This window comes from Oncorhynchus gorbuscha, linkage group LG11, assembly GCF_021184085.1.
Source record: "Oncorhynchus gorbuscha isolate QuinsamMale2020 ecotype Even-year linkage group LG11, OgorEven_v1.0, whole genome shotgun sequence".
Taxonomy (NCBI): domain Eukaryota; kingdom Metazoa; phylum Chordata; class Actinopteri; order Salmoniformes; family Salmonidae; genus Oncorhynchus; species Oncorhynchus gorbuscha.
Window position 1 is genome coordinate 78503389 of NC_060183.1, and position 25851 is coordinate 78529239.

At 43.6% G+C, this 25851-nt stretch overlaps 1 protein-coding gene and 1 non-coding gene across 3 annotated transcripts in view; both read right to left on the reverse strand.

Moving 5' to 3' along the window:
- The window catches only part of ror2 (receptor tyrosine kinase-like orphan receptor 2), a 129827-nt gene that overhangs the window by 63314 nt on the left and 40662 nt on the right, over positions 1 to 25851 (reverse strand). The window lies entirely within an intron of this gene.
- On the reverse strand, positions 24914 to 24987 carry trnas-uga. The gene has a single exon. It is a non-coding gene; the product is annotated as a tRNA-Ser (tRNA).

Here is a 25851-nt window from a genome sequence, read left to right on the forward strand (position 1 = left end):
CAGTCAAATTACAGTCCTGATTCCAGTCAAATTACAGTCCTGATTCCAGTCAAATTACAGTCCTGATTCCAGTCAAATTACAGTCCTGATTCCAGTCAAATTACAGTCCTGATTCCAGTCAAATTACAGTCCTGATTCCAGTCAAATTACAGTCCTGATTCCAGTCAAATTACAGTCCTGATTCCAGTCAAATTACAGTCCGGATTCCAGTCAAATTACAGTCCGGATTCCAGTCAAATTACAGTCCTGATTCCAGTCAAATTACAGTCTGTGTTTTTTAATGGACTGGCAGCTCAGACATTTTTCTTCACAAACAATTTAGTCAAACGCAATTCATAAGTCAACATAATTTAATCTCTTTAAGTTTCCTATGGGGTGGGATAACCAGCCAGCTCTTGCCAGTGAAAACATTAAGAACATGAGTTATCTCTCTGGGTACGCTCAGATCAAAGCTATAGCGCTGCCTCGAGAATTTCTAAAGGAACTCTCCTCCCTGTGGGTAACAAGGGCTCTTATAGATGCCTCCAGTCCAGTACCACTTCAAATTATTAATCACCACCTAACTACCCTGGGTCATGACACAGTACACAACATGATGTCTGCATGCATATACAGTGGGCCTCTACTGTGAATGGAAATAATGGATATGTGGCTCCCATTTAAGTAAGTGGAGAAACATATTAGTTTGACTAGACAATCTCTGGTTCCGTATGAGAAAGCGAGAGAAAAAAAAAAAAGTTTAAAAAAAATAACTAAGCATTTCATATCTAAATATGAATAATAGTGTCCCACGAGGTGGCTAAACCCAGTATCACTTCCAGGGCAACAATTGGTCCTCTAGTATCCATGTAAGGGTCACAACCAGAACCATTACATAAGGCCTGAAACAACTTTATAGTTTTGTCCAAGATGCCAAAGCGTCTTACCGGAGGTCTTCGAGGTTGGTAGGACCTACATCCGTTAATGCTGTTCTGCTATGCCTCTTTATTTGCAGTTACCTAAGCAACCAAGCCTCTGGTTCGAGGTGTTAAACCGCTTTAATGTAAACAAGCTTTATGACTAGTCCTGAAAGACTACAACCACTCACGGCCAACAGAAGTCTGATTAGCTATGTGAGGCATTCATCTCGTTTGTTCTACCCCCAGTGAATGGAAAATGTAAGTTCATGAGAGGAAACAGGTTTAGTATTTTAGGGGCAGTTGGAGAGATGGCTGCTAAGCTAGTCTTCCTAGTGTGAACGTAACGCCATCAGGAGAGCAGGGGGGGGGGGGAATAGCTTCATTCCAAGTTCACTGTTTATTTTTCCTACAAGGAAATGTAGGAGAAATAAACAGTGAGGGAAGATGACCCCTAACTAAACCCTGGTCAATACCCTCAGGTCTGCTCTTTTATATGTATACAACAATAAGACAAAGGCCAATTCCTTTTCCTGACTTACTGAGGATTCTTGGGGAAAAGAGTTGTTTAAATGTGTTGGCAGCAGGGTGCTATTCAAAACAATGGCACATGAAGATGCAATGAGCACTTACGGGGTAATCAGGTTACCAGACAGACTGCTGCATAGATTGCCAAGGCAACTAGTGTCAGCCCCCGACAGTTTGTGGCTTTATGGGACTTTTACGTCTCCTTGCTTCCTTCGATTTGACCGTACTGCCCATTTGGTAACCTCAGCCGCAAGTGAGGTATTTGTCTTTCAGAAACTGTCCCCTCCCACCAGTGGCACGTTAAATGATTAATAATGGACTTCAACGATAGTGAAAACAAACAAACTATGTTCGGCACTATCACAACTTGCAACTGGGAGTTTGGGTTGAAATTTCTCCCTGCCCGTTTCAGCGCTTTATGCTCTGCGAAGACTGTTACAAATTGGCATCTCTTTTGTCTCACTTACGACCCCCTTCTTACTGACAGCAGAATGAAACTGCAATGGCGCTAGAAAGCAGTATGTGGAAAACTGAATGTCTGAGCTAACAGATAACATGAGAAGACTCCAAGTCAACTGTGACAAAGGGCCACGTTTACCTTTTTAAATTACCCACAGTCAACGTGAGCTGGACAATGTGACCCATCATAGAGGCTTTGCGGTCAGTTCATTATCCCTAAAAATGCCTGACGGCTATTTTCACTGATTCACAACATGGCTTTTCATGAATCTTTATTGTTACGCAGTAGGAATAACAAATACATGTATGCACAATGTCGTACGCATCTCATGCCACAGTCAGCCCGACTATGCGAGAGTAGTCTCCCCACGCACACTGTAATTTATGGGTTGGTGTTTTATCACGATCCGGCTCCATTTCATTTTCCATGGGGTTTGAAGCCTTGGCAGCATCCTTAAAACCAACAGCCATTTCCTTCCTCTGACTGGTTAGAGAGTGAAAGACATTGCGTGACATTCACACCAGTTATGACATGAGCGTTTCCTCCAAAAGTTGAGATCCTTCCCCAGACCCTCAACACCACAATGAATGACTACAACATTAGGCTCATCAACACTAGTTTATAAGGGAAGGAAATGTGAGAACGCGATGAGAAACATTGAAGAGGGAAGGTGAGACCGTGATGAGAAACATTGAAGAGGCTCGAGAAGGTGAGAATGTGATGAGAAACATTGGAGAGGCTAGGGAAGGTGAGACCGTGATGAGAAACATTGAAGAGGCTAGAGAAGGTGAGACCGTGATGAGAAACATTGAAGAGGCTCGAGAAGGTGAGAATGTGATGAGAAACATTGGAGAGGCTAGAGATGGTGAGCCGGTGATGAGAAACATTGGAGAGGCTAGAGAAGGTGAGAATGTGATGAGAAACATTGGAGAGGCTAGAGAAGGTGAGAACATGATGAGAAACATTGAAGAGGCTCGAGAAGGTGAGAATGTGATGAGAAACATTGAAGAGGCTAGAGAAGGTGAGAATGTGATGAGAAACATTGGAGGCTAGAAAAGGTGAGACCGTGATGAGAAACATTGAAGAGGCTCGAGAAGGTGAGAATGTGATGAGAAACATTGAAGAGGCTAGAGAAGGTGAGACCGTGATGAGAAACATTGAAGAGGGAAGGTGAGACCGTGATGAGAAACATTGAAGAGGCTAGAGAAGGTGAGACCGTGATGAGAAACATTGAAGAGGCTCGAGAAGGTGAGAATGTGATGAGAAACATTGGAGAGGCTAGAGATGGTGAGCCGGTGATGAGAAACATTGGAGAGGCTAGAGAAGGTGAGAATGTGATGAGAAACATTGGAGAGGCTAGAGAAGGTGAGAACATGATGAGAAACATTGAAGAGGCTCGAGAAGGTGAGAATGTGATGAGAAACATTGAAGAGGCTAGAGAAGGTGAGAATGTGATGAGAAACATTGGAGGCTAGAAAAGGTGAGACCGTGATGAGAAACATTGAAGAGGCTCGAGAAGGTGAGAATGTGATGAGAAACATTGAAGAGGCTAGAGAAGGTGAGACCGTGATGAGAAACATTGAAGAGGCTAGAGAAGGTGAGAACGTGATGAGAAACATTGGAAAGGGAAGGTGAGACCGTGTTTTAGCCAACAGCAGCTTATGGTGTGAAAACTGGGCCTCGGTGTCATAGAGCCAGCCATAACACCCAGGTTTGTTTGTGTTTTCAGCCACCTAAGAGACTCTTCGTTTGGTAACGTGTTGTCTACCCTGACAGACACTGACCCTTTGCTCCAATTGATGTTCAATCAGACCCTCAACAACCCGACAACTTGAAATCGACGCCTCAGATGATCTGACCTTCTAGGACCCCCCCGCCACATAAAAAAACAGAGTGGCTGCAGTTCTGGATTTTCTGGAAACCCGATTTGCCGTGGCTAAACATATGGGAGATTCCTGCACAGGTGCTTTTCTTCTACCTAGCTGCTGCTGAGTGCTCCGCTGCCTCTTACCCCCTGGGGCGGCAGGGTAGCCTAGTGGTTAGAGTGTAGAGGGGGCAGGGTAGCCTAGTGGTTAGAGCGTTGGACTAGTAACCGGAAAGTTGCATGTCTCTAGCTGTTGATGCTTGTCATTCCAAATGTCTAATGAACATGGTAGCCGGTAGCCTGGTGGTTAGAGTGTTAAGACTTGTAACCAGAAGGTTGCAAGATTGAATCCCCGAGCTGACAAGGTACAAATCTGTCGTTCTGCCCCTGAACAGGCAGTTAACCCACAGGCAGTTAACCCACAGGCAGTTAACCCACAGGCAGTTAACCCACAGGCAGTTAACCCACAGGCAGTTAACCCACAGGCAGTTAACCCACAGGCAGTTAACCCACAGGCAGTTAACCCACTGAAAATAAGAATTTGTTCTTCACTGACTTGCCTAGTTAAAGGTAAAAAAAAAAAAAATTAAACAATTAATTTTTTTAAATCCTTGAACACCTTTATCTGGTGTGGCATAGAAACTTAATGTTGTGCACAAAGGACATGGTCGACCTATTGCACTATTAAGCATTAGCGCGATTTCATGTTATTGTCTTTCAGGAAGATAAAAGGCTACATGCAGCTATTAACATGTTGTACACAAAAGACATGATCAACGTGCTCGTACAAACTCGCAGATAGTTTTTTGCCCCAATGCTCAAGTAGGGAGTTACATGCAGCTGGCTAGGCAGCACATCAAAACACAAACAAGACACAGACAAGCAGTCTAATTAGCGGTTTAATTATCTTTTTTTAAAAATCATAATTGCAAAAATTGGCTAAGCAAGAGGCAGGCATACAGTAGTGTTATTTTTTGAGCAACTCTGGCAGCAACTACAAACATATCAGCTTGCATCGTTACACAAAACACTGTTTTTTTAATGCCCAATGCAATGTGTACTGAAATATCCGTTAGACAGAGAAGGTCGTAGCAAAGATGGTTTAGTCTGGTTTGGAAACTCTGTGGTTGTAGCCTTCATAATGGCCCTGAACATTCATTCAAATCACAACATGGTTTATATTTCAGCTATTCAGAGACATAGACTAGGATGAGGCTACATTATCATGGTTCAGAAGAGGGTGAGTAAAGAGAGAAACGTGAAGGGAGGTGGAGTATGAGTAGCAGCTATGTAGAAACTAATGTGTGCATAAAAAAATCCTGTATTTGAAGCCACGGACTAAAAAAAAAAATGCCCCTGGTTTCAGCGGTTTGAGGACACTGACGTGTGGTGAGCCGGACTGAGATGAATCGGCCACTTGTCTTCTGAGGAGGCAGCATGTTTCACAGCTGGGGGAAGAAGAGGACCCTCACTAAGGTACATTCAACCACCTCACATGACTGCTAGGGAGAGTCTCTCATCATTAGCAAGCAGTAAATCCTATTTATTTTTTTGTCAGGGGATTTCAGTCATTCCTTCAAAACCAGGGAAGGAACAACAAGCCCAGTAAACGGTATTTAAAAAGTACTCATCATCCTAGGTGATTAGGAGCAATTTATATTTAAATAAATGCTTAACACAGTTTGAAACTGAAAACTCATGTTCTTGCTTCACCATTTAAGTGCTAGGATTCTAACATCGCCACGATGAAGGGGTTGAAAAGTTAAATTACAGACTTCAGACTCTTATTCCTAGACAAATATGGGAACATTTAATGAGATATTCTTAAAACGCCACTAACTGTCCTTTTGAACTTTCTCCTTAACACAAAGTACCGATTCACTGTGTGTCTGACATTGACGGCAAAAAGAAAGTCTTAGATGCTCAGCCAAGGGGCGAAGGTCCAAATAAACGGTTATCCTCTTCTCTCTTCCATAGATGGAGGGAAACCAAACAACACATGTGATCAATGGCGTAGCAGAGCTGTAGAAATGTTCCCTTGTTGAAGCTCAACATCACCAGCTGGACACACACACACACACACACACACACACACACACACACACACACACACACACACACACACACACACACACACACACACACACACACACACACACACACACACACACACTTTTTGGACCTGAAGAACAATCTCCGGTGTGTAATTCTCAAGATGGAAGGTTGACAGAGCACAGATTTATCAAATTGCACCTTGGTGCAGCACATCTCGCCAGCGCACATCGAGCTGCGTTGGGCTACAAATTACAACCGTTGACACTTTCCACCCAGGAGTTGCTCCAGTCAACAGGTACAGTACACTGAGCATATATGTGTAAAAGTGCACGAAGCAGGGACCACTACTCAAAGTCCCAGACAGACCACTACTCCAAGTCCCAGACAGACCACTACTCCAAGTCCCAGACAGACCACTACTCCAAGTCCCAGACAGACCACTACTCCAAGTCCCAGACAGACCACTACTCCAAGTCCCAGACAGACCACTACTCCAAGTCCCAGACAGACCACTACTCCAAGTCCCAGACAGACCACTACTCCACGTCCCAGACAGACCACTACTCCACGTCCCAGACAGACCACTACTCCACGTCCCAGACAGACCACTACTCCACGTCCCAGACAGACCACTACTCCACGTCCCAGACAGACCACTACTCCACGTCCCAGACAGACCACTACTCCACGTCCCAGACAGACCACTACTCCACGTCCCAGACAGACCACTACTCCACGTCCCAGACAGACCACTACTCCACGTCCCAGACAGACCACTACTCCACGTCCCAGACAGACCACTACTCCACGTGTCTGACAGACCACTACTCCAAGTCCCAGACAGACCACTACTCCAAGTCCCAGACAGACCACTACTCCAAGTCCCAGACAGACCACTACTCCAAGTCCCAGACAGACCACTACTCCAAGTCCCAGACAGACCACTACTCCAAGTCCCAGACAGACCACTACTCCAAGTCCCAGACAGACCACTACTCCAAGTCCCAGACAGACCACTACTCCAAGTCCCAGACAGACCACTACTCCAAGTCCCAGACAGACCACTACTCCACGTGTCTGACAGACCACTACTCCACGTGTCTGACAGACCACTACTCCACGTGTCTGACAGACCACTACTCCACGTGTCTGACAGACCACTACTCCACGTGTCTGACAGACCACTACTCCAAGTCCCAGACAGACCACTACTCCACGTGTCTGACAGACCACTACTCCAAGTCCCAGACAGACCACTACTCCACGTGTCTGACAGACATGTGTAAACTGTGGATCCCCCCCATGACTGTTTACCTTGAGAACTATCTCCGTCAACTATGTCGTGACGTAAACTTGGTTTACACAAGGTTGTCTTCTCAGGGTCGTCCACTAGAGTTGGGCGGTATCCAGATTCTCATACCGCCATACCGTTTCTGTACCATACCAGGGTATACGGTATTACCGAATGTGCCCACAAGGGGCGCTATTAAACAAATATTATTTTTGACGAACTAAACAATTTTGGCAACAGGGATCTTGATCAAGGAGGGAGGGGGATGTCTCTGCAGTAACCAAGTAGTTTTATCTGGACAACTAGCATATTAGCTAGAAAGTTAGCAAACCAAATGCATAGCCGGAGCCCTGAGCTGAATCTAATTTATTTCACGCATCTTAAGATTTCTTATAGTTACACTTAAAAAGGACATGAACAGTCAAAATCATGTTTTTCATGAAATTGGATGATATTTGAAGGAAACCAGATCAAAGTACGATGACCAAAGTATGTAAAAAAAAGAATGACTGTTGTTTCTACATTGATAGAGTTAAATCATAACGTTACTGGAACATTCCCCATGTCAAACACTTGGATTTGTTATTAAAGGGGACATCACTTGAACTCTCATTTTAATACACCAATGGTAATGTGATATTCTGGTATCTAATTTAAATAAGTACCTAGCCTTGAAATCAACTTTGGGAAAGGCAGGGTAGCCTAGTGGTTAGAGCGTTGGACTAGTAACCGGAAGGTTGCAAGTTCAAACCCCCGAGCTAACAAGGTACAAATCTGCCGTTCTGCCCCTGAACAGGCAGTTAACCCACTGTTCCTAGGCCGTCATTGAAAATAAGAATTTGTTCTTAACTGACTTGCCTGGTTAAATAAAGGTAAAATATTTTAAAAGAGTGGCGTGGATTATATAGCAAGATAGCTACTGTATGGTGTCAGTCAATTTAAATAAAAGTTTACCTACTCATCTACGACAAAGACACATATTTTTATTCATATTTTTTTCCACCTTTGACCAGGTAGGCCAGTTGAGAAGAAGTTGTCATTTACAACTGCGACCTAGCCAAGATAAAGCAAAGCAGTGCGACACAAACAACAACACAGAGTTACACATGGAATAAACAAACATACAGTCAATAACACAATAGAAAAAGTCTATATACAATGTGTGCAAGGGAGGTAAGGCAATAAATAGGCCATTGTGGCTAAATAATGAGATACTGGGGTGCAAAGGAGCAAAAAAATAAATAACAGTATGGGGATGAGGTAGTTGGATGGGATATTTACAGATGGGCTATGTACAGGTGCAGTGACCTGTGAGCTGCTTCTGACAGCTGGTGCTTAAAGTTGGTGAGGGAGATGTGATGTCTCCAGCTTCTGTGATTTTTGCAATGAGTTCCAGTCATTTGCTGCAGAGAACTGGAAGGAAAGGCGGCCAAAGGTAGTGTTGGCTTTGGGGATGACCAATGAAAAATACCTGCTGGGGCGCGTGCTGCTATGGTGACCAGTGAGCTGAGATAAGGTGGGGCTTTACCTAGCAAAGACTTATAGATGACCTGGAGCCAGTGGGTTTGGCGACAAATACGTAGTGAGGGCCAGTCAACGAGAGCATACAGGTCGTATATGGGGCTTTGGTGACAAAACGGATGGCACTGTGATAGACTGCATCGAATTGAGTGTTGGAGGATATTTTGCAAATGACCTCGACGAAGTCAAGGACCGGCAGGATAGTCGGTTTTACGAGGGTATATTTGGCAGCGTGAGTGAAGGATGCTTTGTTGCGAAATAGGAAGCCGATTGTAGATTTAGTTTTGGATTGGAGATGCTTAATGTGAGTCTGGATGGAGAGTTTACAGTCTAACCAGATGTAACCGATGTGAAATGGCTTGCTAGTTAGCGGATGAGCGCTAATAGCGTTTCAAATCGGTGACGTCACTCGCTCTGAGACCTTGAAGCAGTTGTTCCCCTTGCTCTGCAAGGGCTGCGGCTTTTGTGGAGTGATGGGTAACAATGCTTCGAGGGTGGCTGTTGTCGATGTGTGCAGAGGGTCCCTGCTTCGAGCCCAGGTAGGGGCGAGGAGAGGGACTGAAGCTAAACTGTTACACAGACACCTAGGTATTTGTAGTTGTCCACATATTCTGAGTCAGAACCATCCAGAGTAGTGATGCTGGATGGGCCGGCAGGTGCGGGCAGCGATCGGTTGAAGAGCATGCATTTACTTTTACTTGCATTTAAGAGCAGTTGGAGGCCACGGAAGGAGAGTTGTATAGCATTGAAGCTCGTCTGGAGGTTTGTTAACACAGTGTCCAAAGAAGAGCCAGAAGTATACAGAATGGTGTCGTCTGCGTAGAGGTGGATCAAAGAATCACCAGCAGCAAGAGGGACATCATTGATGTAGACAGAGAAGAGAGTCGGCCAGAGAAATCAACCCTGTAGCACCCCCATAGAGACTGCCAGAGATCCAGACAACAGGCCCTCCGATTTGATACACTAAACTGTGAGATGTAGTTGGTGAACCAGGCGAGGCAGTCATTTGAGAAACCAAGGCTGTTGAGTCTGCCGATAAGAATGTGGTGATTGACCAAGTCGAAAGCCTTGGCCAGGTCGATGAATACAGCTGCACAGTATGGTCTCTTATCGATGGCAGTTATGATATCGTTTAGGACATTGAGCGTGGCTGACGTGCACCCATGACCAGCTTGGAAACCAGATTGCATAGTGGAGAAGGTACGGTGGAATTCAAAACTTGGCTTTCGAAGACCTTAGAGTCTACAGTGTCTCCGTAGCAGCTTTCCAATCTTTGGGGATCTCAGACGATATACGAAAGAGAGGTTGAACCTACTAGTAATAGGGGTTGCAACAATTTCGGAGGATAATTTTAGAAAGAGAGGGTCCAGATTTTCAAGCCCAGCTGATTTCTAGGGGTCCTGATTTTGCAGCTCTTTCAAAACATCAGCTATCTGGATTTGGGTGAAGGAGAAATGGGGGAGGCTTGGGCAAATTTCTGTGGGGGGGTGCAGGGCTGTTGACCGGGGTAGGGGTAGCCAGGTGGAAACCATGGTCAGCCATAGAAAAATGCTTATTGAAATTCTCAATTATCGTAAATTTATAAGTGTTGACAGTTTTTCCTAGTCTCCGTGCAGTGGGCAGCTGGGAGGAGGTGCTCTTATTCTCCATGGACTTAACAGTGTCCCAGAACTTTGGGGAGTTTGTGCTAAGGGATGCAAATTTATGTTTGAAAAAGCTAGCCTTTGCTTTCCTAACTGTCTGTGTATATTGGTTCCTAACTTCCTTGAAAAGTTGCATATCGCAGGGGCTGTTCGATGTTAATGCAGAACGCCACAGGATGTTTTTGTGCTGGTCAAGGGCAGTCAGGTCTGGAGTGAACCAAGGGCAATATCTGTTCTTAGTTCTACATTTTTTGAATGGGGCATGCTTATTTAAGATGGTGAGGAAAGCACTTTTAAAGAATAACCAGGAATACTCTATTGATGGAATGAGGTCAAAATCCTTCCAGGATACCCGGGCCAGGTCGATTAGAAAGGCCTGCTCGCTGAAGTGTTTTAGGGAGCGTTTGACAGTGATGAAGGGTGGTCGTTTGACCGCAGACCGATTACGGACGCAGGCAATGAGGCAGTGATCGCTGGGATACTGGTTGAAGACAGCAAAGGGGTATTTCGAGGGCAGGTTGGTTAGGATGATATCTATGAGTGTGCCTGTGTTTACAGAATTGGGGTCGTACCTGGTAGGTTCATTGATAATTTGTGTGAGATTGAGGGCATCAAGCTTAGATTGTAGGATAGCCGGGGTGTTAAGCAGTTTAGGTCACCTAACAACACGAGCTCTGAAGATGGATGGGGGGCAATCAATTCACATATGGTGTCCAGGGCACAGCTTATACTTCACCTGTGGCTGGTGTTAGCTAGTTGCTGGTTAGCTAGGTTATCACCTGTGCCTGGTGTTAGCTAGTTGCTGGTTAGCTAGGTCTTCACCTGTGGCTGGGGTTAGCTAGATGCTGGTTAGCTTGGACTTCATCTGTGCTAGGTGTAAGCTAGTTGCTGGTTAGCTAGGTCTTCATCTGTGCCTGGTGTAAGCTAGTTGCTGGTTAGCTCGGTCTTCAGCCAGCATGAGACATAAAAAAAAGTATATATATATATATATATATATATATATATATATATATATATATATATATTATCATTGACGAAATTTAAATGGTGTTTGCTTTGTGTATCACCAAATTTGCTTGAGATGACATAGGCATTTCAACAAGCTGTCAGGCAAGGCGAGCACATGAACATAAGCTCGCCACCCCCACAGCCTGTAGGTAGCCAAATATATATTTTTTTGGAATTGAAAATGATATCGTTGGTACTTCGAAATATCCCTGTATACTGTATAAACGTTATATCGCCCAAGGCTATCTTCCACCTCTGAGCTCCTTACTCACTATGTACTTTGTTGTTACTCAAAGAACAAACTGACAGAACACAAACTGAGTCAACAGATGAACACGGTCAAAAGATGTGGACCAACGTAGACTCATGTAGACCGCCAACGGATGTAGACAATCAATTGTTGACAGTCAGACGTACACAGACATAGACAGTCAACAGATGTAGATGGTCAACAGACATAGACAGAAGTAGACAGTCAGCAGACGTAGACAGTCAGCAGATGTAGACAGATGTAGACAGTCAATTGTAGACAGCCAAAAAAATGTAGTCATCAGATGTAGTCAGATGTAGACAGTCATCAGATGTAGACAGTCAACAGATGTAGACAGTCAACAGATGTAGACAGTCGACAGATGTAGACAATCAATTGTAGACAGATGTAGACAATCAATTGTAGACAGATGTAGACAGTCAACAGATGTAGACAGATGTAGACAGTCAACAGATGTAGACAGATGTAGACAGTCAACAGATGTAGACAGCCGGATGAAAACAGTTAAATGTAGTCAGATGTAGACAGATGTAGACGTCAATAGATGTCGACAGTCAACAAATGTAGACAGATGTAGACATCAATAGATGTTGACAGTAATTTGTAGACAGTCACCAAATGTAGTCAGATGTAGACAGTCAGATGTTGACAGTCATTTGTAGACAGTCAACAAATGTAGACAGATGTAGACAGTCAACAGATGTCGAAAGTCAATAGATGGTGACAGTCATTTGTAGACAGTCACCAAACTTAGTCAGATGTAGACAGATGTAGACGTCAATAAATGTAGACAGTCAACAAATGTAGACAGATGTAGACAGTCAGATGTAGACAGTCAGATGTAGACAGTCAGATGTAGACAGTCAACAAATGTAGACAGATGTAGACAGTCAACAAATGTAGACAGTCAACAAATGTAGACAGTAATTTGTAGACAGTCAACAGATGTAGACAGTCAGATGTAGACAGTCAGATGTAGACAGTCAGATGTAGACAGTCAACAAATGTAGAAATGTAGACAGTCAACAAACAGTAGACAGTAATTTGTAGACAGTCAGATGTAGACATGTAGCCAGATGTAGACAGTCAGATGTAGACATGTAGCCAGATGTAGACAGTCAACAGATGTAGACATGTAGCCAGTCAACAGATGTAGACATGTAGCCAGTCAACAGATGTAGACATGTAGCCAGATGTAGACAGTCAACAGATGTAGACTGTCAACAGATTTAGACAGTCAACAGATTTAGACAGTCAACAGATTTAGACAGGTGTAGACAGTCAACAGGTGTAGACAGGTGTAGACAGTCAACAGATACAGATGTAGATAGATGTAGACAGTGAACAGATGTAGACAGAGGTAAACAGTCAACAGATGTAGACAGTCAACAAATGTAGACAGTCAACAGGTGTAGACAGTCAACAGGTGTAGACAGTCAACAGGTGTAGACAGGTGTAGACAGTCAACAGATGCACAGTCCACAGATATAGACAGAACCCATGACTGGGTTTTTTACACTACTGGTAAATAAAACACTAACTGTAAAGTGATTACCCCTTATACCTGTTGACAAGGAAGACCGCTTGAGACAAACATGCTGCAGTGAAGGAGTTTCTCCAGTCGGGACATAACTTGCTGTGGCAGGTTTTCACTCCCAGGTGAGGGCTACAGAGCAGCCTCCCACTCTTTATCACTTCCAGAGTGTTGATGGGGAATTATTGCCCTGTAGGGATGGGCAAAGTGAACGAGCATGCTTCCTCCCGAGCACAACTTACACAACACAGGAAGTAAGGCTGGTGTGTTGTGGGGCAACTTCCACAACACAGCTGGAAGTAAGTTGTTGGGCGTCATGTGTGCGCACACACACACACACACGGCAAAGAGGGGTGTGTGTGTGTGACTGTTATGTTTGCACAGACAGCTGCCACCTAGCCTGGCGCCATCCCACCACAACCAACCTAAAAAATCCCACTACAGAAAAAACACAACAAGAACTTGAAATGAAATTCACTCTTCTTTCTCACAGTGTAATATAAGCCTTGAACAACCAGTTCTACTTTTAAAATAGTAGTTCTCTCCCTAGCGTCTAGTCAACTAAAATAAACTGATAGTGAGTCATGTGGGTCAGGCTGGGTCCTACATTAGTGGCCCAGGCTAAGGGACGATGAGGGCCTCCAGGTCTGTGTATGTCATGTATATGGTCCTCCTTCGGTCTGAAATCTTTGGGGAATAAAACACTAGTACATCTAATCTCAGGGGAAGCGGGCTGCCAAACATGCCTGTGGCTGCAAGACCACAGCAGTCCCTTACTGTAAACAGAAGAGGATGGCCACATGGCCCAACTAATGCCAAACAGGTCCCCCTGTATTAAGCCCGATGGAAAATATATCTGCTAGCTAGAGGGACCCACATCTTATTCCCACACCCACATCTTACTCCAAAACAAGTCGTGCGTGCCCTCCCACTACCAAAATATAGTGTAGGTATGTAGGTAGAATAAGTCCTGCTGCTGGCTCCAAAGTTGCTTTGCCAGTAATAATTATTTCATGTTTCCTTTATGGACTGTGCTTAGGCCCCCGAGGGAATCTCTCCCCATCTGTTCTGGGCCAAATCGGCCAAGCCGTAAATCACATGCAGTCAGTCCCGAGCCTGTCAGAATTGAGAAACGGAGACCAGAGACGAATAATGCATGACTATGAACTGCAGGTTCCCCCGATAGGTTGATCACTTGCGTCAAAACCAATACAAGGTAAAGTAATTTCATCGTAAACTCACTTTTCTAATTTAAGGAGATAATTGAGCCCTGTGAGGCCAAGCTTAGCCTCGACCAACACAAAAACAGCATCGAGTTCTTCCTACATGTGCATATTACCTCAATTACCTCGACTAACCGGTGCCCCCTGTATATAGTCTCCACATTGACTCTGTACCGTAACACCCTGTATATAGTCTCCACATTGACTCTGTACCGTAACACCCTGTATATAGCCTCCACATTGACTCTGTACCGTAACACCCTGTATATAGCCTCCACATTGACTCTGTACCGTAACACCCTGTATATAGCCTCCACATTGACTCTGTACCGTAACACCCTGTATATAGCCTCCACATTGACTCTGTACCGGTACCCCCCTGTATATAGTCTCCACATTGACTCTGTACCGTAACACCCTGTATATAGCCTCCACATTGACTCTGTACCGGTGCCCCCGCACACTGACTCTGTACCGGTGCCCCCGCACACTGACTCTGTACCGGTACCCCCTGTATATAGCCTCCACATTGACTCTGTACCGTAACACCCTGTATATAGCCTCCACATTGACTATGTACCGTAACACCCTGTATATAGCCTCCACATTGACTCTGTACCGTAACACCCTGTATATAGTCTCCACATTGACTCTGTACCGTAACACCCTGTATATAGCCCCCGCACATTGACTCTGTACCGTAACACCCTGTATATAGCCCCCGCACATTGACTCTGTACCGTAACACCCTGTATATAGTCTCCACATTGACTCTGTACCGGTACCCCCTGTATATAGTCTCCACATTGACTCTGTACCGTAACACCCTGTATATAGCCTCCACATTGACTCTGTACCGTAACACCCTGTATATAGCCTCCACATAGACTCTGTACCGTAACACCCTGCATATAGCCTCCACATTGACTCTGTACCGTAACACCCTGTATATAGCCTCCACATTGACTCTGTACCGTAACACCCTGTATATAGCCTCCACATTGACTCTGTACCGTAACCCCCTGTATATAGCCTCCACATTGACTCTGTACCGGTAACACCCTGTATATAGTCTCCACATTGACTCTGTACCGTAACCCCCTGTATATAGCCTCCACATTGACTCTATACCGGTAACCCCTGTATATAGTCTCCACATTGACTCTGTACCGGTACCCCTGTATATAGCCTCCACATTGACTCTGTACCGTAACACCCTGTATATAGCCTCCACATTGACTCTGTACCGTAACACCCTGTATATAGTCTCCACATTGACTCTGTACCGTAACACCCTGTATATAGCCTCCACATTGACTCTGTACCGTAACACCCTGTATATAGCCTCCACATTGACTCTGTACCGTAACACCCTGTATATAGCCTCCACATTGACTCTGTACCGTAACACCCTGTATATAGCCTCCACATTGACTCTGTACCGGTACCCCCTGTATATAGTCTCCACATTGACTCTGTACCGTAACACCCTGTATATAGCCTCCACATTGACTCTGTACCGGTGCCCCCGCACACTGACTCTGTACCGGTACCCCCGCACACTGACTCTGTACCGGTACCCCCTGTATATAGCCTCCACATTGACTCTGTACCGTAACACCCTGTATATAGCCTCCACATTGACTCTGTACCGTAACACCCTGTATATAGCCTCCACATTGACTCTGTACCGTAACACCCTGTATATAGTCTCCACATTGACTCTGTACCGTAACACCCTGTATATAGTCTCCACATTGACTCTGTACCGTAACACCCTGTATATAGCCTCCACATTGACTCTGTACCGTAACACCCTGTATATAGTCTCCACATTGACTCTGTACCGGTACCCCTGTATATAGTCTCCACATTGACTCTGTACCGTAACACCCTGTATATAGCCTCCACATTGACTCTGTACCGTAACACCCTGTATATAGCCTCCACATAGACTCTGTACCGTAACACCCTGCATATAGCCTCCACATTGACTCTGTACCGTAACACCCTGTATATAGCCTCCACATTGACTCTGTACCGTAACACCCTGTATATAGCCTCCACATTGACTCTGTACCGGTACCCCCCTGTATATAGCCTCCACATTGACTCTGTACCGGTACCCCCTGTATATAGCCTCCACATTGACTCTGTACCGGTACCCCCTGTATATAGCCTCCACATTGACTCTGTACCGGTACCCCCTGTATATAGCCTCCACATTGACTCTGTACCGGTACCCCCTGTATATAGCCTCCACATTGACTCTGTACCGGTACCCCCTGTATATAGCCTCCACATTGACTCTGTACTGGTTCCCCCTGTATATAGTCTCCACATTGACTCTGTACCGGTACCCCCTGTATATAGTCTCCACATTGACTCTGTACCGGTATCCCCTGGATAAGCCTCCACATTGACTCTGTACCGTAACACCCTGTATATAGTCTCCACACTGACTCTGTACCGTAATACCCTGTATATAGCCTCCACATTGACTCTGTACCGGTACCCCCCTGTATATAGCCTCCACATTGACTCTGTACCGGTACCCCGTGAATATAGCCTTGCTTTTGTTATTTTACTACTGCTGTTTAATTATTTTTTTCTTTTATTTAAATTTTTTTCTACTTATCTATTTTTTTACTTAACACATTTTTATTTATAACATCTAAAAGCATTGTTGGTCTTTTAAGTAAGCATTTCCCTGTGAGGTCTACACCTGTTGTTTACGGCGCATGTGACAAATACAATTTGATTTGATTAGCCTAGTGGTTAGAGCGTTGGACTAGTAACCGAAAGGTTGCAAGTTCATATCCCTGAGCTGACACGGTACAAATCTGCCGTTCTGCCCCTGAACAGGCAGTTAACCCACTGTTCCTAGGCAGTCATTGAAAATAAGAATTTGTTTGACTTGCCTAGTTAAATAAAGGTAAAATAAAAAATGAATTAAATTAGTGAGTGACACAAAGCTGCTCGTGGATAGCCTTGCCACAGATAAAATAAAATAAAAATATTCATACGAAAATAAGGCAAGACTACGAGGCCGAAATATAACATTGCGATATATTAGTCTTATTTTTGAAACTGTGTTTTATGTTAGTGAATAGTAAAAGCTCAAAATAATGTTTTATGAGTAGTGCCTAAGATGGCAACACATGATGTCTATAAGTGGTTTTAATGGCTTTCTCCATTCCGATGGTTTTATACTCAACCAAACTAGGACAAAACCGACAGTGAAGTAGTCCAATTTGTAGAAGTGATTTTGCACTGTATCAACATATCTTTATAGAATGTATTCTATAAATCCATACCGGTATGTGGTTGGTTGCCATGTTAAAATAGCCCTTTCTGAGCTGTGAGAGACAACTCGTGTCGGACAACCTTGTTTTTTCCTCTCTTTTTTTTTTAGGGCACTTTCTTCTTTTAACATTCTTGGAAGGGGCGGCAGGGGGTTTGCACAAGCACTAAAAGCTAATAGGAGTGTTGTGTCATAGGCAGGAAGCTGAGGAGTAATTTGCCTCAGACAGTGTCGACGAAGCCCTGAGGGGGGCTCTAACTTTTTAGGGCCCTGGAATGACAACAGCTTCAGTGTACAGCTGTGGTAGCTAGCTGCTATTGGAGGGGGCTCGAAACAAGCGTTTAGACCAAGTGCTCAGATGCACAAAACTGCTATTCTTTTACCATTTCCTCCATCCCTTTTCACAACATACTCAGCCCCAATCCCCTGTTCTTCGTGAAAGACAATGACAAGACAGCTTTTCTTGTTATTAGCCTTTAGGGTATAATGAAAAGTGCTATCCTCTGTGTATTAGGTAACCAAAACAAATGGTATTTATAAGCCTATATGAAGGATACTTGAGGTAAAACAGGAATTGTTTTAATCATTCTAAAAATGCTTAATCCTGTCCTCAATGGTTTCTTATCAAGTGTACAATTGAGAGATCTGAGATAGGAAAATCAGGCACATTTAGTAGTCTTTTTACAGAACATACGGTATCAGTCATGCCCATTGTCTGCATAGCACAAACAATGCGTCGCTATAGCTTGAAGAGAAGCAGTCTCCGAGCAGTGCTGTTGACTTTAGGACCTCACACTGTCATAATTAACACGGGACGACTCACACTGTCATAATTAACACGGGACGACCCCCCCCCCTCCCCCTCCCCTCTAACACCACGCAGGTTGGCGGTTATTATCACGAGTCTTGTCCTGGAGGCAGGACTGAGCAATTTCCCCTTTGATAGGCCGGCTGCAAAGTCAACATTGTCTAGAATAATTCATGATTTTCTTGTTGTTGTTGTTGTTGTTGTTGTTTTTTGGTCTTAATATAAGGTTATTACTACTACTACTAGGATAAGCAAAGTGGTTACGGTTCAAATCTGATTTTAAGACATTGTGGCTGTGCCAGCTAGTGACCACACTGCAGTGCTGCTTCCAGAACAAGATTCATGACTAAAACCTCTAACCTGCTAACACCGCAGGACACTGAGAAACTAAATGAGTCTAAACAAACGCGCTCCCAACAGACTCACTCCTGCACTTCATAGATGTCATGGGGAAACGTCGCAACTGGCACCCTATACCCTATATAGTGCACTACTTTTAACCAGGACAAATAGGGCTCTAGTAATAAATAAAAAAGGGAAAGAAAAAGAGTGGGACTAGGGCACCATTTGGGGCACAAACAAGGATACCGGGGGAGAATGGGGGGGGCTTGACTCCCTCTAGTGCATAGGGAATGAAGGGTAGATCCGATTGTATACATTTCCATACAGGCATAGCTTCCATAAACCACCAACCGGATGAAAGTACAAGGCTTCCAGAAACTAAAAGTGTGCGTCGTCAAGTTTCTGCCGAAAGGGGAGGGACGGAGCCAGGGGACTTGACCATGACCAGCCACGGGTCACAGTCCCATTCTGCTGCTAATGTTCCCCGTCTGGGGAGATTGTTTTTATGGCTTACTTTACACACTCAGGCCCTTGGCAGATCCATATGGAAATTACTAAATTTACCTTCCAGTTTTTATAAGTGTGGTCGCTTTTGATTTTGTTCGACTTGCATTTCCTTCCAAAGTTCCACAAAACTCCATCAAAAAGGGAGGGGGTAGGCAAAGGCCTGTACTTGGAATATGCTTCATTGTGGAGTGGATGCTGTTCAAAACAACAGCTTTTTCATGTCTAAACAAAGTCATCCATGTCAAAAGTCTGGTTCCGTGCACCGCCGGTACCATCATTCTTATACTGTAACTAAAGGGTAGAGCGCAAGAGAGACATTTACAAAGAAGTAGGTCTTGGCGATATGGAAAAAGAAAAAAATCATAGCACAATATATATATATTTTTTTTCAATTGGACGGTTTGTAATGCATTTTATGTTTTTGAATAATAAAAGTTATACATTTGCTTTATGAGTACTGCGAGACCCTATGATGCGTGACCCTAAGTGATTTCAAATGGGTCTTCCTCCATTTCTGATTGTTTTTATACTGTTCAATTCAGCTTCAACCCAAAATATATCGTTAGCATGCATCCATTTCTGCATGTTCTGCACTCACTTGAGATTATTAATACACTGCCACGTAGGGCTGTAGAACACAGGCAAACAATCTAGGCTTTATTTTTTTAACCAAATGTTGCAATTGCTATTTCACTTGCGATTTACAGCAAAACACTTGGGTGAACTGTTGAAAGTCAAGGCAATAGAATGATAGTTAGAATATATTAGTGGGCCCTTATAATACGGTGTTGTTTGAGATGACAACAAATGAAAATGCCAGGTGATTATTGTGACAGGGTAGGAACCAAAGTGTTGACAAGTGTTTCCTAGGGGACACTATAATTTTGGGCTACATTGAATGTTTTCCCTTAGTTACTTCATAGCTAACATATTCTTGCTTCACGTATTCCTCTTCGATTTAGAAGATACTGTAGCACAAACAACATGCTGATTAAGGTCTACACCATCACTGGTATTATCAGGCTATATAGCTAATTACGTTTCCTCTTACTCAGTACATTTATTAACTAGCTAGTGATTAGCATTAGTGGCTAACAATTAGCAGCTAACAAGATTTAGGCCCAACTTGCTAAGAAAAGACAAGCTAGCTGTTTGCAGATGTAAGAAACACAAACTGATAGTGTAATTATAGAACGCCAGTTGATTTATATTAAGAAGAAAAGTGAAAACAGCATCGTTGTTATCAACATTGTTCCATGTGCTGCATTGACCATGCAGACTGAACGCAAGTGTCTCGTAATCAAGGAACAACAAATGCTCTCCTTGAGTGCCAGGGGGCGTGGCTTCGTTCTGTGTTGAAAGCAGCATGGAGAGAGAGCTGAGAGAGATGACTCAAGTAGGGAAGTAAAACTATAAAAATGGTCGTTACACACGGCGTATCACATTTAATAAACCAAAACATTCAAATAGCATTAAAGGTTGAAGTAAAAGCCCAAACCGGTCTGTGCATCAATACGGGTATATTGGAAAATATGTATACCGCCCAGACCTACAAAGAAGCTTGTAGTAAACAATTCTGCAACTCATCCAAAAAAAGGTAAATGCTCTGGAATCATCATGCATCTTGGGCTGTGATGTCTAGAGGAGTAAATAGCTAAAGGGGATTATAGGAATCCAGTTTATCACATCATGTAATTATTTTACAATGAACTTAAGGAAAAAGGTTCCGTGCTGGCTGTCAGTAACCCGAAATAAATGATATGAAAAACATCCATTTCTACACATCTGAAAGTCATACATGGCAAAAATGAAATTACTCTGCAAACAGCCAGTTGTAACACATTGTGCAATGCATGACTCGACTGAAACGCTAAAATAGTAGTGTGTGGATGGTGTAAACCATAGTCAACATGGCTAAACCATCTGCAAACAGACCTCAAGTACCACAACATCCAGGGAAACTTGGAAAACAGCAAAACACAATGCCGATGACCGCCGGAAAAGCGAGAAAAACACAATAACCCCATAAATGCAAGTTGACAGTAACTAGAGACCGGTGGTGTTTCTTAGGCCTACTTACAGTATGCCTTTCCTAACCTGTTGTAATAGATAAACCCACAATGCAAATGTTAGATCTATTTTGCCCTTAGAAACTGGTCCAAGGCCAGTTTTGTTGTAAAGCTCAAAAGTGTTCATAGACTGGCATTAGAGGAGCTGACCCCAGATCTGTTTGTCAGGACAGAGGGTTATTGGAACTGGGATAGTACTGTCTGAACTACTCTGTGGAGGTTGCCTAGGGGCTTATGTGGCTGCTGGTAGACAGAATGAAAACACACACACTTCTGGTATGCCCTCTGGCTGAGACCCACATCTCTGCCACTTCAAACCCTTGAGCCCGCTCCAATGTGGGTCTGATTAGGACTCAGCGCCCCTATGCTAAAAGACAAGCAGCTTCATCTCTCACACCAGTGACTACACATTTACAGATTCTGTTTCACAACCATTGTGCTACCAAAGTGTCATATGGGTATAGAGCTTTTAGATTTCCATCAGACCTATTTGACCATGTTTCCAGTTAATCACTGCATAAAAACCTCTGATCGTACTTTGACAGATAGCGAAAAACCGAAAGTCGGTCTCATAAGGGAGGTGAAAAGATGAAACCGAGACTGTCAGACTCCCTGTTTTGAATCCAAGTCCTAAAATATAGGTTTAGACTAGGCAGAAGCGAAAAACAGATGCTAAGCTGCCAACCAGGCTGATGATGTAGATTCCACACAGGAAACCAGTAAGACCCGAGGACTCACTACACCTGGCTAGTCTCTCTCACCTCTGGCCAGGTCATCAACCATTGTGGCATTTCACAACTGCTAGTAAGAGTAGAGACTTCTTGGAAGTACCTGAGGTCATTGAAGAGAATGGAACATACACTAGGATGCCTTATGGTGATGGAACCCTCTAATTGTAGTAGGTTTGGATAAGTGTACGCAAGGACACCAATGATCCAATGACTTTAACCAATTCAGGTCTGTGATTTCTTCAAGGAAGGTAGGAAGTAAGGAAGGATTTCTACCAGGGATGGTTGTCTTTTTACCGCTGAAACTGAGAGGTTACCGTCTTTCAAGACCAACGTAGCCAACAAAAAGAGGCCATATCTGATCGTTTAGACATTCATCTAGGCCCACAGTTGGCGATGTGTAATGGTTATGCCATCCGTATAACTGATTTTATCTAGGTCTCCCTGGGAGCTAATCAGTGCAAGAGACACACAGCGGGCGGGTGAGTCCCAAAATGAAACCCTTTACCCTATATAGTGCACTACTTTTATCCAGAGCCTTATGAGCCCTGTGCTATATAGGGTATAATTTGGAACACAGTTGGCAACTCTGGTAGCTCGAGGTGTGAGACTCCCATCACCCCCCCCCCACTCTCATTTTCTTTTTAGTCATTTAGCAGACGCTCTTATCCGGAGCGACTTGAGAGTGAACGTTATTTATAATAACATGGAGAAAATCGAACCCCCTGAAATCGGACCTCCTTGAATACCTGAAGAAGAAAAAAAAGTGACCCTCCCATATACCCAAAATAATAATTATAACAAAATGGATAGCAGAGAAAAAAAATGACCATTTACTTCTTAGACCGACCAGAGCCTTAGAAATGCAGTTTAAGAAAGTGTTCTTCGTCCTGTCAGCATTACATGGCAACACAGGAATGTTGATAGCACACAGGGCTGCGGGCCAGAAGGTTGTGGGTTCACAGAAACACTGTGGACAAAAGTAGGGGTGGAATGATCTCCTTCATAGTAAAAGCATTGTATGAATTTATCATCGTATTTGCAGTCCTGAGTTTAAAAAAAAGAAAACCCTTTTATTTTGAAAAAAGTACAGATTTTTTATTAAACCTTTATTTAACTAGGCAAGTCAGTTACGAACAAATTCTTATTTACAATGACAGCCTACCCCGGCCAAACCTGGACGATGCTGAGGCAATTGTGTGCCGTCCTGTGGGACTCCCAATCACGGCCGGATGTGATACAGCCTGGATTCAAACCAGGGTGTCTTTAGTGACACCTCTAGCACTGAGATGCAGTGCCTTAGAATGCTGCGCCACTCGGGAGACCAAGCCCAATATTAGCATAATCATTTTTGAATACCACACAAATGACCGAAATTAGAGGATAAGAACACACAGAGAGAGAGAGATAGGTTGATGTGTTCTTCTTATATTTAGCCGCCTATTGCCTTAATTTATTCTCTCAAATTGGTAGGCCGACCACTTATTTCTTAAATAGGCTCCAACACAAAGCTTTCTTGTTGTTAGTAAAGTCTAATTATAATGACGACTGTTTGAATGAATTATGTTTACTCAAATTTGCCTACTTTCAGCACCATGAGCATTTTGATTGATTGTGCTGCAGCTTCAAGTTTCAGCACCACAATGTTAATTGTTTGAATCTGGCTTATTTTGAGGTCAATAACTCTGATAAATACATCATGGGCAAGAAACAATGTTTTTAATCAAATCATTTATAGTAGCAGCAAGCCATCAAAGTTAATCTCCGGTCCTCCTCATCTTCGCTCTCTCCTTCTCAAACTGAACAGAACATAGGCTAGTCTGTGCGCAAGATAGTGCATTTTTGTTGGACTAGAGGCCTAATCAAAAATTATTTTCAGAAGAAACCTTTGACTCTTCTCCTGAACAGCCACCGTAGACCTACACAGCACAGCCATTGGTTATACAGCATACAAAAACGTTTTGAATTAGCAAGAGCAGAGCAGGCCGGGGCTCATTGTTGGAATATCCATTGCACCATTCCAGCAGCTATCTTAGAAATATAAATTTGCTCTTTGCTTCTCCGAGCATGCACTTTGTAGCCTATAGGCTATGAATCGTTTGACCGGGCCCACACTAAATAGCCTATAGGCTATGAATCATTTGACTGGGCCCACACTAAATAGCCTATAGGCTATGAATCATTTGACTGGGCCCACACTAAATAGCCTATAGGCTATGAATAATTTGACTGGGCCCACACTAAATAGGCTATGAATAATTTGACTGGGCCCACACTAAATAGGCTATGAATCATTTGACTGGGCCCACACTAAATAGGCTATGAATCATTTGACTGGGCCCACACTAAATAGGCTATGAATCATTTGACTGGGCCCACACTAAATAGGCTATGAATCATTTGACTGGGCCCACACTAAATAGGCTATGAATCATTTGACTGGGCCCACACTAAATAGCCTATAGGCTATGAATCATTTGACTGGGCCCACACTAAATAGGCTATAGGCTATGAATCATTTGACTGGGCCCACACTAAATAGGCTATGAATCATTTGACTGGGCCCACACTAAATAGTGTTTGATACACAGTGGAATCAGATGTGAGTGGCATTGGGCACACATCAATATATAGCCTAAGTCAACTAATTCTAAAATATAGACATTTCATCAATTACAAATGTCTGCTACTACTACTGCTATTACTACAACCACTACTACTACTCAAAAATATGAAACCCTCCCCTTGACTGAAATTGAAAAAGCATGACCCTCTCTCATTTTCCTCCAGGTAACCATTATGTAAATTTTGATCCATCTCTTACAGTAGTGAGTGCATACATTTTTTTAGTTTTTCGTAATAGTCCCTTGTGGGAATTGAACCCACAACCCTGGCATTTCAAGTGCCATGCTCCACCAATTGAGCCACACAGGACCTCTCCCATGTGCTCGGCAGATGTGGATGGAGGAGGACAAAAGTCTGAGCATTTCCCTCCGTACCCATGCACCCCTAATTCTGTTTTGTGGTTTAGCCCGACAATCCAGACTGTGGCGTCAAAAACGCTCATTAATACGAAAACAATGATTTCTCTCCGCTGAGCTACAAAGTTATTTTCAGAGCCAAAGACAGAGAGTTAAAAAAATGTCTGACTTCCAACAATCAAAAAGCCCTGGAAGGGAAGAAAATCATTGTTTGAATCAAGGAATTAAAGTTGAAGAAAGTAAATGTGTGGTATTTAACCCCACGGATGCCCTGGCAGAACTTTACAGGAGACCGTCACATTTAACGAACGTGTCCAGAGCGGTGTTGACTTGATGTAAACATTCCACCGAGTGGTTTTGGAGGAGTAGCTCAACGCTAAACAAACATGTTCTCACAAACACAGCTAACGTTCATACAACGAGACAAACACACACACACACACACACACAGCTACCGGATATGAGACAAAACACAGACAGACACAAAGGGGCTTTTTCTCCATCTTCTTACAGAGTCTGTACCCTTTCACTTCTCCTTCTCACAGTGAACAGTGACTAGCTCGTTGTGGGCAATGGGGTCATTCATGTTCCTTCGAGATGCCATTGGGGACTCCTCCAGGGTCTAGGCTTGCTCTCACAAACACCATTGAGCCAATTTGTCAAATGTGATGATCGAGGGCTTCCTCAACACAACAGATTGGTTGTACATTCATCCTGGTGTTTTTCTTCCATACACAGTTGACTTTTCACCGAACTAAAAATCTACTCCGATGCGTAACATAAACCTAATGAAAATACAAACCGCCCGTATTAAGTCT